The sequence below is a fragment of the Helicoverpa armigera genome, chromosome 14 (genome assembly GCF_030705265.1).
Source record: "Helicoverpa armigera isolate CAAS_96S chromosome 14, ASM3070526v1, whole genome shotgun sequence".
Classification (NCBI taxonomy): domain Eukaryota; kingdom Metazoa; phylum Arthropoda; class Insecta; order Lepidoptera; family Noctuidae; genus Helicoverpa; species Helicoverpa armigera.
In genome coordinates this window covers 4,937,991-4,950,087 of record NC_087133.1, presented here as the reverse complement: position 1 = coordinate 4,950,087, position 12,097 = coordinate 4,937,991, and the positions used below count along the sequence as shown (strand labels likewise).

Below are 12,097 nucleotides of genomic sequence, written 5' to 3'. Positions count from 1 at the left end.
GTTAATATTAAAAGGTTTTCCTGAATCCGTTTTATTTTATTTATTGCCTTGCGGAATCAGTAAATTCTTCATCAACTAATTCGTTTTTTTATCTGGTCAAGTTTAAAGTAACCTATTTACTCTTGGCTTTCTTAAATACTCACTGAAATCATAGGGATCATCTGGGAACAAAGTCTAGAACTAAGAAAGCTCTAAAACCTTTTGCTATTTTCACCTTTAAGAACCTTACCACAGAAAAATCGGAAGAAATTCTTCTTCAATTTATATGTGAAATTTTGCATAATACTGTATGTTTATAATATTCAATTGATGTTGTTGTTCAGTTTATACTGTAATTTCTGCTACCAGTGGCATGTGACATTTTGTGACCGCATTTACTAATGAAGATTGAAATATACATATAATATACAGGTTCCAAACAGTACACAGGTTCCTCACAGCATACGGGTTCTCATATCATCGTATATTTATAATGTAGGTGCGTACGTACAATATAAAATCAGCTGTGAGGTGCGACGCTGACCGGCAATTAGCGGTGCACTTTGCAAACAGTCCCGTGGTCCTTACTTACATCCTAACATATGGACAGCAGAAAAAATATAATTAAGCACCTGAAATTAAAGTATGGAAACGTAAATTCAAATGGAGAAAATAATTAGTTAACTCAGTAACTTTATTAGTCTCTCTCACTCAGTACTTTTATTTTTGTCACAGGTATTGCTAAGAAGTGTTATTTGGTTTGATATTTCCTTTTCTGATTTTATAATCTCTAACAGGTTTGTCTTCATTCAAATTATACTAAATCGCGCAATTAGCCCTTTTGTGTATATTTTAAGATTCTTATTCTTGATTGATCGCTTTAATTTTTTTGTTTATTTAGTCCAATTAAACGTACCTAACATGAAAAATAAATATTTTGGGAGAGTTAATGTGAGTGATGTGTCATTGACCCCTTACTGCACAATAAGATACCTAAGTATTGTTATTTTCAAAGATTTTTATCTCTTTCTTCCTAGACAATTTTTCCTGTCTTTTCCTACCAACACTTTTATTCCCCACACAATGTTAACAGCAAAACAAATTTTGTATGTCTATCCATATGGCCGCTAAGTTACTTTGTGTCGGTCCGAGTCAATACGACGAGGAATGTGGCACGCGCTCCACCGAGGCACGCATGCCTTCAAATACATTCTGTTTAAATATTGCAAGGCTGCCTTGCAGGATTCTTTACAATGCAGCAGCGATAAAACCATTTTATAATCGTGCTGAGGAAAAATTGGAAACCAGTATATTTAGAGCAATTTGTTTTGGCTCGAAAAGCAACTTAGGCATAGCCCATAGCGCAATCTGTAGTGTAATAGATTTAAAACATCTTGCAGTTCCAAATTGACATTAAATAATATATTATTTTATATTGCTTCTGATATTTTAAATTGAGACGTTTTCACCCAAAGATTTAGAAATAAAATATGGAATCTATATTTTATTTATTTTTGTTTATTTCATTTCGTTTGGCATTCAGTAAAAAAAAAAGAAATATCTACGTATTTATTTGTCAGTTTCATGTGAAATACTGTAGACTGTAGTATATAGACATAAATGAAGCGTATCTCTACATTGTTGTTGTTACATCTGGTTTTATCTACACTTGCAGATTATATTACCTGCTTGCAATAATTACTATTATTGGTCTAAGAAAAGTCGGAACATTAAAGGTATTCCAAGCGTTTCCTTTACTGAAAGGCAAAGTTCCCATAGCACTTCAAGTGTAGCGACTTAAATATTCATATAATTTAAATCGTAAAACCCACAAAAGCTAGTTTTATTAAAGGTTAAAAATGTGGGTTCGTGTGGTCGCGGGTTTATTAGCGGCACTTTATAAAACAAACAGTATTGCCCGCTTACTACGAAGCCTGTAGTGGCAACGTATTATAGACCACTAAAGCAATTTTGTTACCTTGCAACACTACTATAAAATAATTAACCGAACGGTGGCTTCATCATTAAGGCATTAAAACAAAAGTTCACAATTAAAAGTGTATAAACACCATCTAAGAAGCCTCGCCGCCTACGATAACAATCTCATTTTAATTTGAACCTCAATTACACATCATAAAATTGCGCTTAATGTGCTGAAAACAAAAAAGAGTCTCAGTTTTTGGTTCCGTTTTCGCTGATCGTGGAAACAATTGTACTTATTCACAAAGTCATGTAGTTTGACATTAATTTGCTCAAGCGTACTTCGTTATAATGTAGTGAATGACATTTACAAGCCGCTCTGGTGATTTCACTACAAATTACACAAAGTTCGCTTTAGGAAAATCTCATGGTTTCGTCGTGCGTGTTCATAATGCCGCCGCTTGCTGTCGGTTCGATTCTAACTTTGTCGGTAATTCTTTGGCGAAGCTAGGACGCAATCAGGGCCGTGAGGAAGGAGCATGCCAGGGCATAATTTAACATTATTACCTGTTTCTATTCTAAAATGTATACGTAAAGCCAACTGTTGTAATTAAACTGCAAAAAATGAATTCTCAACTAGTCGAGGATTGAATAGATTGCGTGTTTTGCCTGTCTTAATAAACGATACTCAGTTATGAATCTTGATTGTAATTTGACAGGTTTATTACAAATTACGAGTATAATCTAGATTTAATCGATATCATGACTGTTAATTGGTTTAACACGGAAAAATGTTATTACCTACGCCAATAACGTATGAAAGAAAAATTAAGTATCTTCATAAATAAACCGACGTAGTTGAAGAAAATGGATTGTCAGGCTTGAATTAAGTTATAAAGACAATATTAATGGTCAGTTTCACCAGTTCCAGATAAAATCTGTGATAGTTCATCAGTGACTTATCTTACAGATAAACTAGAACGTTTAGTTTCGCAGATAAGTATCGGATGGAAATATCTGGCAGGAATTATGAGCAGTATTAACTGTCAAATAACTAACTGACACTTTATTGTTGAAACCGGGCTTGAAACTATTATTTCTAGTAATTACCTAAGCATATCTAGACCTCGAATTTCCATCGGAATGATGAACCAATAAAGAACAATTGATATTCTGAATATTCAATGGTAGGTACGTACCCTTTCAGTCATCAATAAAATTACTTAATCAGTAGGTAGCACATATCGGGATAGGATAAAAGCATTTTTACGTTTTTACCAACATACTTTTTCCAGCTATTAACTACTCAATAAAAAATAAAACAGAGATATAATATTTCAGTTTGATTGAGTGCAGTGTAAAGTCCCAGTAACCCATATCCATTAGGTTTTGTAGCCGCGGCTGTTCTGAATGGCGCTGACTCGCAATGTTATGCATTAGTAATGTCTAGGGCTGCCATTGGTTTGGCTTTCCCCGGATTTGTCCTAGCTTGGAGCCCGTCCGGGGGCCGTCCGGGCGGGGTTTCAAGAAGAGTCCGTGGAAAACTCGGACACTTTTCACATGAGGAAGCACCTCATTGAATTTCAGTATTTTTCGGCATTATTGTGTAGAAGTAAATAAATGAATTGAAATTGGGTCCTGTTTTTACAAACTTACCTACTCGTAAAGGGGAAAAATGCGATTTGAGCCAAATGGTTTTTAAGAATCTTTGTCCAAGTTTGGCTAAATTTGAGATGGCAGCCCTAGTTATACCTATCATAAAGTTTGATGGTTCATATTCAAGCGCATGATACTCGTACCTAGGTATGTAAATGGGTACCTGCGTTGGATGGTATTTGTAGTGGAGCTTAGTATAAATGTGGGGGTTTATGTAGACTTAGGCGCTTAGGGGTTGGGGTTTTGATAAGTTATATTATTGACATGGAGGTAGAAATGAAAACTAAAGTGAAAGAAAAGGTCAAAAAAATGACCGGGAATATATGCTAAAACATATTTATATTAAAAATATTCTGTTGGAATTTCCTATCTTGCTAATTTTCATCTTTACATGTGTCTGTGTAAAATATGAATATGAATATTGTTCTAGTTCCAGTACCAATTACATTTTGGTCAACTGTTCTTCCGTAAATGCCGAGACCAAGTCCATACAAATCTTAAGTAAATACCTACTTATTATAAAAATAAAACTATGAAACCTTCACAAACCCAACACCATTTGATTAACACACTCAAATATTTACTATTAAAATAAAAACCAAGATAAAAATCGCGTAGCTATTACGGCGCGCTAAAAGTAAACTATAGCTCCCTTAAATTTTATTACATATAAAGTTAATTTGAATAATTACGAGAGCGCTAAGTGTATGGCGTAGCACTTATTTGTATAACGGTGCTTAATGTTCGTAAGAGAAGCAGAACTGATTTTATTGCTTTCATTTGACTAAATTATATTTATGTATCTACCTTCCTTTCACTGTATATTTTTTCCACTCACTTTTTTTTCTCAAAGTCTAGATACCCGATTCTTCATTTTATGTCTCTGAAAGGATTTCAAAAAATCCCACCTTAATGGTCGCTGTGTCATAAAAGGAATGAGCTCCTTCAAAGTTCGTAGATGTGCCTAGGATAAATGCTGGCTCTGTGTTGATATGTCAATCACGTTAAAGTTTTATCGCTTCTCACTGAACTTTATTGAACCAATTTTGGAGAAAAATTAAAGTACCCATCAAAATGTAGTAATAATTGTTTCATAAAGCATTATTTCTTTCTTAAAAAATAAATAAAGCTGTCCCCAGTTATTCTACAAACTCCAGATAATAACATACCTACTTTATCTTTCAACACATAAACCAACAGAGCTCTTCTAAAAACCATTTGTCAGCGAGACCAAAAATCGTGGAGACCGAAAGAAAGGGGACTGAAGGGTCGATAATTTTCCCGGGTTCCGATTACCTAATGTATTAGAGGATAAGGCAAGGGATGTATCGGCGCGCGCTTCGAACAGCGGAGCGAGCGACCGGAGCGAGCAAGCCCCGCCCGCCCAGCGCGCAGCCACTACGTCGCACGCCGCGGACGCGATCGGCCGCACCAACGGCCCCACGCGCAACCTCACATACCTAGTGCACATAATTAATTTACAACACAGTAAAAGTGATGATACAAGTTTATCGACTATAAATCTGTGCAGTGCTGTGATCGCGTGTCACAGGTAAGTGATAATTGCTCAGTCGTTGCCGCACTGTTTGTGATGCAAACACGCGCCCGTGTGAATCGCGTTCGGACAACAAACCGTCGGGAACCCTTTGGGTGTCGGGTTGTTGTTGGTCTGTGACAATTCGACACTTTTCGTTGAATGCTGAGGACCGTTAAGAATTTCTTGTTATGAGTAAACGTCTGTTGTTTTTGTTGTATGTTTTATCTTCTAGTTTGAAGACGTGACGTAGTGCAGTCGGTCACGCTAAATTGGCCATGGATTTGCTACTGACTCTTAGTGGAATTAAGACAAGTTTCACGCAGCAATTTGTTTAATAACTCTGTATATTATCTCTTAATTTGAACGCTTATATACCTTGTTTATCTAAGATAACTTTATTTACGATTGAATTAATTTACCCAACAGATATAAACTTGATGATTATAATAAGTGCTTGTGATTTACTTTATTAAAGTTAAAACAAGCTTTGCACAATGAAGGTAAATAACACTTCAAGCATTTTAACAAACAATAGATTTAATGTATCTATACCAGGTATTCAAGATATCCTGTGAGACTAAGAAAATAAAAATCTTCCTAAAGTTAAAGAAAATTGTATTTCTAGCCATCGCAACCAACAAATTCAAATTACCTACCATTTTACATAGTTGAAAGTTGTTACAGATTTTCTTACCTACCAAATGATAGTTCTGCTTAGTTACTTAAATTCTAGACTGAATTGAATGCCGTCGCTAGCTGTTGCCTACAAATAAATCATAGGTGCTTACCTGTTTATCTGACACAAGTTAAAGTATTGTTACTAATATCACGATAGGTACCTACTTATATTCATATTAACAGTATTTTCAATTTATTAATTGAAATATTTACATTAATTTAAAAAGTAGTAAAGTTATAGGTATAGGTACACTTATTATCTAACATATTTGTATTTTAAATGTTATTTTATATAAGATACTATCATAACTCATTTACTGAGAATTTTTATACGGTAACAAAATATTTTAAAATGGCATCTAAGTCCTTAATAGGTTCATAAAACCTTGAGATAATAAATTCATTGCCATGAAGATAATTAATTTGTATAGATAAGTAATAAAATAAATCCATACAAATCTGATGCAGTTGATTTATTGTCTAATTAGAAACCGAAGAAGGAAAATAGAAGTCTGAAAGGTATTTCTTATTCAAAGTCCTAGCCCCGTTCAATGTCAGTGGGCTATTAATCGAATATTTATAATGTATATTTAAACAATAATTCTTATTGTCTTTTGTTTCTTTTGCTTTATATTAAAACAGATTTATTCTACAAAGCACTTCATTACCTACTGTCGTCGAAACCTAGTCTTCCATATTCAACTGCTCATTTCTGTGTTAGCAGTTTTCACGCGATTTCATACGCATCCCGTAGAAACTTATGCCCGTACCGGGATAGAATATACCCTATATTACTGAAAAAACAGCGTAGGTTTTCAACAGTGAAAGAAATTTTTGAAATCGGTTTAGTAGTTTTGTTTATCAAACTAAAAATGTATCTATTAATGGTTGGATACTTATGATCAACACTTGAATCCGTCGCTCTTTTGTATGTAAAACTGACTGGCGTATATCAAGCTAAGTAATATTTTCCATGATAAGCTATCTAGCTCGTTGTATAAACATTATTGACATACTGTCCTTTAGGTCACCTAAACGTAGGTAATACTTACTAAATGAATAATCGACAAGGAATAATCGGCAAGAAAGTACCTTAACTTTGTGGTCATGTAGAATGCCGATACGGCTATTATCAAGCCAATTGTACGTAGTTACGGCCAATGTTCTTAGGGCTAAAGAGCCTCGATCAACATCTTACGAGGCTCTCGTTAGGCGGCTGGATCAAGGGACTGATTCAAAAGGCGGCACTCCTTGATACGGCGCGTATTGTGAGGAGGTTTCTGTCTGTAAAGCCTTATCCACCCGATAGCTTTGACCCTGTTTACGATAGGTACTGGTGGTGTACCTATTTTTATATCATGAAATTATTTTTTATCATCATACTTTAAAATGTACCTATCTCATAAATATGTTAGTAAATCATAACAATGGCAAAGTAATGTATAGGAAATTATTATCGCAATAATATAAAAGTAAACACACTTCCCTAAGTACTTAAATACCTACTTATTTTTCAAGGAGACTATTGCTAATTAGGTAAATACCTAAACTACATAGATAACCTTTTAAGAAGTAGGCATCCATACTGCAAAGATGGCTTTCTAGCAGAATCCGAATGATTCAAATGCTACCAAACCAACCTTTTCGTAGACATTCAAGAGCAAACGTACAGAAGACATCAACGACCCATTAGAAGCATTAAATTGGCAGTAATTTTATGTGAATTTTACTTTATTTTATTTCGCTAAATAATATAATAATTAAGGTAAACGTACCAATAGTCGTCGGATTTCGGAAATCACTGACTTTGAAGCGCTACTGTGTGTTAAATATTCAATAGAAAATGAAAATTTTTGCATGACGTGATAGAGTATTTATTCATTATTCTAATTAACTAATGGTTTTTTAATCATTTTGATGGGTTTATATACTTATTAAGGCAAAAGTAAAAAAAGGGCGATTTGTACCAATAGTCGTCTAATTTGTACCGATACTCGTCAAATTATCCCAGTACTCGTCAACTTTTAATGCTAATGTAAACTCTCTGCTCTTGAACATAAGGTTCAAGTTATGTACATTTTTTTTGTGCTTGAATTTGTTAAGCATACTTGTGCTTTTGAAACATCAGGTAGGTAGATAGATAAAAAACCAAATTCCTATTTAGAATAGCAGGTCATAATCTGTTAGAAGAGCAGGTATTCAATAAAACAGATACATAGTTGCATTTTAATTTATATTCCTATCTATCAAACACTTGGAATCACAAAACCAGTGTATGTATAAAATATCTATATAGTTATCGGCACGAATTTTGAGCTCTGACCTACATCTGCGCAGAAGTGATTTATTAGCAAAGAACCAATCCCGAGTGACCGCTATGACGCGATGCACTGCGGGCCAATCACCGCTTTAGCCCGTCCCCGCTCGTCACTTCATACCACAAAAGGGACCCAATAAATACTTCTGCGCAGGAGTAGGTCAGAGCTCAAGATTCGTGCCGATAACTATACTAATAATATAAAGCTGAAGAGTTTGTTTGTTTGAACGCGCTAATCTCAGGAACTACTGGTCTGATTTGAATATTTCTTTCAGTGTTAGATAGCCCATGTATCGAGGAAGGCTATAGGCTACTTTTTATCCCGGTACGGGAAGTAGTTCCTACGGGATGCGGGTGAAACCGCTGGCAGAAGCTAGTATGTTATATTTTTTAATCATAATAACGATGCAGTCATGTGCATATGTAGCACGAGTAAAATAATTACTTTTAAAATATTTAAATTGTAAAATAAAATAATTAGTATTCACAAAAAATAAAAGCCACATTCATTTATATAGCTTATCGCGAAATAATTACTAACATTCATAGATATGTAGGTAAGGTTGTCATTCATCAAAACTTCTGAACTGCTTAGCGCATGCTAAGTACCATTTGCAAAAATCTCAATAGGCGTTTTAAACTGTCTACTGTCTTAAAGGTATCAATCAAAAAATAAAATATGATTAGGTACAACTAACCGTTCAAACTCAATAATAATAATATCTAATAAGCCCCACAGGGCATCTGAGGTGGATGACGGGGAGTAGCGACCCCGCGGGGCTATATTTCCGAGTGCTCCGGGGAGAGTATACTGTCCCCCATCTCCGGCCTGCTGGAGTGAAGGTCTCCCGCCTCTTGGCTTGCCTTCATTGGCCGACCAGAGTGGAGTCGCTAGAGCAGGGTTAGCAGCCCTGCTCGGAGGGTAGGTGCCTCGTGGTAAGTGGCGAGTGGGCCGGTGATGCTGGACCCACAGGGAGCGCGTGATCTGCGTTTAAAGTCCGCCGAGGTATCTTCACCCTTCAGCCGCTCATGTACCTGTTGCCCTCTTGTTGCGATTTAGCAACTGATTCCCGGGGGCCCAGTAAGTGAGGTGGCGAGTCTCCACCTGCCATTTTAACATGTATTTTATACATTGTCATCGGCAGGTGCCATAGTTCCTCATCATCATCATCCTCCCAGCCTTTTTTCCCAACTATGTTGGGGTCGGCTTCCAGTCTAACCGGATTCAGCCGAGTACCAGTACTTTACAAGAAGCGACTGCCTATCTGACCTCCTCAACCCAGTTACCCAGGCAGCCCAATACCCCTTGGTTAGACTGGTGTGAGACTTACTGACTTTTGACTACCCGTAACGACTGCCAAGGATGTTCAAGGATAGCCGGGACCTACAGTTTAACGTGCCATCCGAAACACAGTCATTGGTGTCATTGCAGGATATACTTAGAAAGTACATACAAACTTAGAAAAGTTGCGTTGGTACTTGCCTGACCTGGAATCGAACCCGCGCCCTCATACTTGAGAGGTTGATTCTTAGCCCACCCACCAGGCCACCACGACTTTTTTCCAGGTGCCATAGTTCCTATAGTTTCCTATATCCAATCAACATCCCTCGCAACGCAATAGCCAAAGCAGTTTTCCTCCATAGTTAGCAATACTTTAGCACAGAACCGGAGATTGTCCTTGGGTTCATTTCTATAGTATATACAGGGATAATCGTCGGTTTTTCATTAAAGTTGTCTTAAAAGGGCGTTTTAAATTTTTTTGCTGCATCTGATGTTGTGTGTGGGCCCTTGATTTACAGCTTTTATGACTTTTAAAAGGCCCTCTTGCTTGTAGTTTCTTTCAGTCATGATCTGCTATTAAAATTACGATCATGCAATCACTAAATACAGACAATTTTAAATAAAAAATCTTACTAAAGATTACTCTTTACCCATCAATATCGAATACGACAAGCAAAGAAGTGACAGCGATGGAAGCTATGTCATCTTAGTTTTAAAACTGATTTTAATATTTTTGCGTCAAAACTAGTTGAATGACATAATTTTTATACAGGCGCTATTAAGGCACGTTAGGAAGACGCGGTACAATACGCATAACGAAATGCAGTTATTTCTAACAAAAAGCATAGTGTAAGAACAGTCAATTTTTGTTTGCCACAAATTGTAATCCAAGGGTAGTAGAAACAAAGGCTAGTGCTAGACCTACTTGTACCCAAAGCGGTAGATCTTAATCAAATGGCGGAGGCCTACAGCGGTCAATATATACCTGAAAAAACACTCGTAGAAAGTGCATACTTATAGAAAACAGGGGATTTAACCATTAAGAAACATATTAATTGAATCGAATAACATGACTGTGTACGTGCATCTAGAACCAGCAGAGTAAAATTTACTCCTAAGAAAAAGCTTAAAAGAAACGCAGTTTTATGAACAAATGTAATCTTAACCTTAAATATGTTTGTTCTAGACAGTTATCAATTTTGTAAAAGTCCCGATATTAGCTATTTATTCGCATTTTGTACTGTAAAACACAAAATATCCTCATTATGACGAGTTTAGGTGCAACTTTTGAGCATGTCCCAGTAGTCGTCATAATAATTGTAAAATTGACGGTTTTTGGGTCAAATGGGAGTTTTGAAGTACCAATAGATGTCACATTAAAAAAATATATCTTCTATGTTAAAAGTATTCCAAATTGCATAATACATCGCTAGCAAATAAACTTAACTATCTAATCGAACAAAGAAACATACCACAGACCCCACTGGATTTATGTAAATCAAAACACAAAACCACGTGCTGAGTTTCACTTTTGACAGCTGAACTTCACGAAAAAACGATTTTGTTAGGGCACACACGTTTGAAATAACATATCTTAGAAGCCGTGACTGTTAAAACCCCGTATTGTTATTTCAATTGTGCAATATATTATCAAGAATATGTTGATATATAAACCGGCCCATTTTAAGTTCAGTAGAAAATAATAATAAAAGTTTTAAGATTAATTGACGACTATTGGGGCATGACGAGTTCACCCGCGTTTACCTTACGTGGGTATTTTAGATACAGTTAAAGGATACCCACATAAGAAGTTCTTTGTTTTCTTATTGCACAACATACAGAACTAAATCCATGAAACAATACGAAATGAACCTAATCGTAGTTAATGGTTAAAGTTACATTGCATAAAAATACGTTCAATATATCAATCAATAAAACTCTTTTACTTTCATTTAACAGTTCAAGTTTCACATGCACAATGCTCCTTAATTTTTACAAGTAAGTAAATCCTTAGTAAGTAGATAGGTATTTAATACTCGCACTTTTCCTACATATTTGCTCATACCTACACAAATGTATTGTTAGATATATTACCGTACACAGCGTAAGTTTATTTATCCGTCGCACAATGTTTACGTAGGCTTCTCTGTAAAAGAGAAAGTTTCGTGTGTACCTGCCAATTACAATCTACTCAAGATATACTATCGATGAACAGTATTTTCTCTAAGATTAGGTACATATTTCCTTATAAAGCGCGTCTTTTCCTAGTTTGTAAACAACGTTCACTGATTTCTTGTTAGATTTCATATTTTTCTTCACAATTCTTGTACATACTTAGCGGTTTGCGTAACTTCGGTTATTAATTTACAATTGTTCAAGATTTTTACAGTCTTTACCTGTAATTTACAGAGAACTGAATGTTTGGTACCTACTCAGTGATTTAAAAGATGCAATGTTTACAAGATGTGAAAAAAACTTGTGGGAAGCTCGTAAGGATCTTTTGTATCTTGCAAAGTTACTCCTTCCTTTTAAATTATAAATTAGGTACATGTAGTTTCTAGTTCTAGACGGGATGATCGGTAGATCTATTTCATTTAAGTATTGACAGAAGGTACACGCCTCTGCAGCTATCCAATCAGTAGGTACTTGCCAGTAGCTATAGAATAGTTCAGAATAATACAGAATATTTCACAGTAACCTTGATTCCTCTTACTTCGTCGAACTCAGC

At 35.6% G+C, this 12,097-nt stretch overlaps 1 protein-coding gene across 1 annotated transcript in view; it reads left to right on the top strand.

Moving 5' to 3' along the window:
- Nucleotides 1-4,969: 4,969 nt before the first annotated feature.
- LOC110380081 (homeobox protein abdominal-B) overlaps nt 4,970-12,097 on the top strand; it is a 92,704-nt gene continuing 85,576 nt past the window's right edge. Inside the window, exon 1 of the mRNA XM_021339959.3 lies at nt 4,970-5,107. The gene's annotated coding sequence lies outside the window, so the exon portion shown is untranslated. The remainder of the gene's footprint in view (nt 5,108-12,097) is intronic.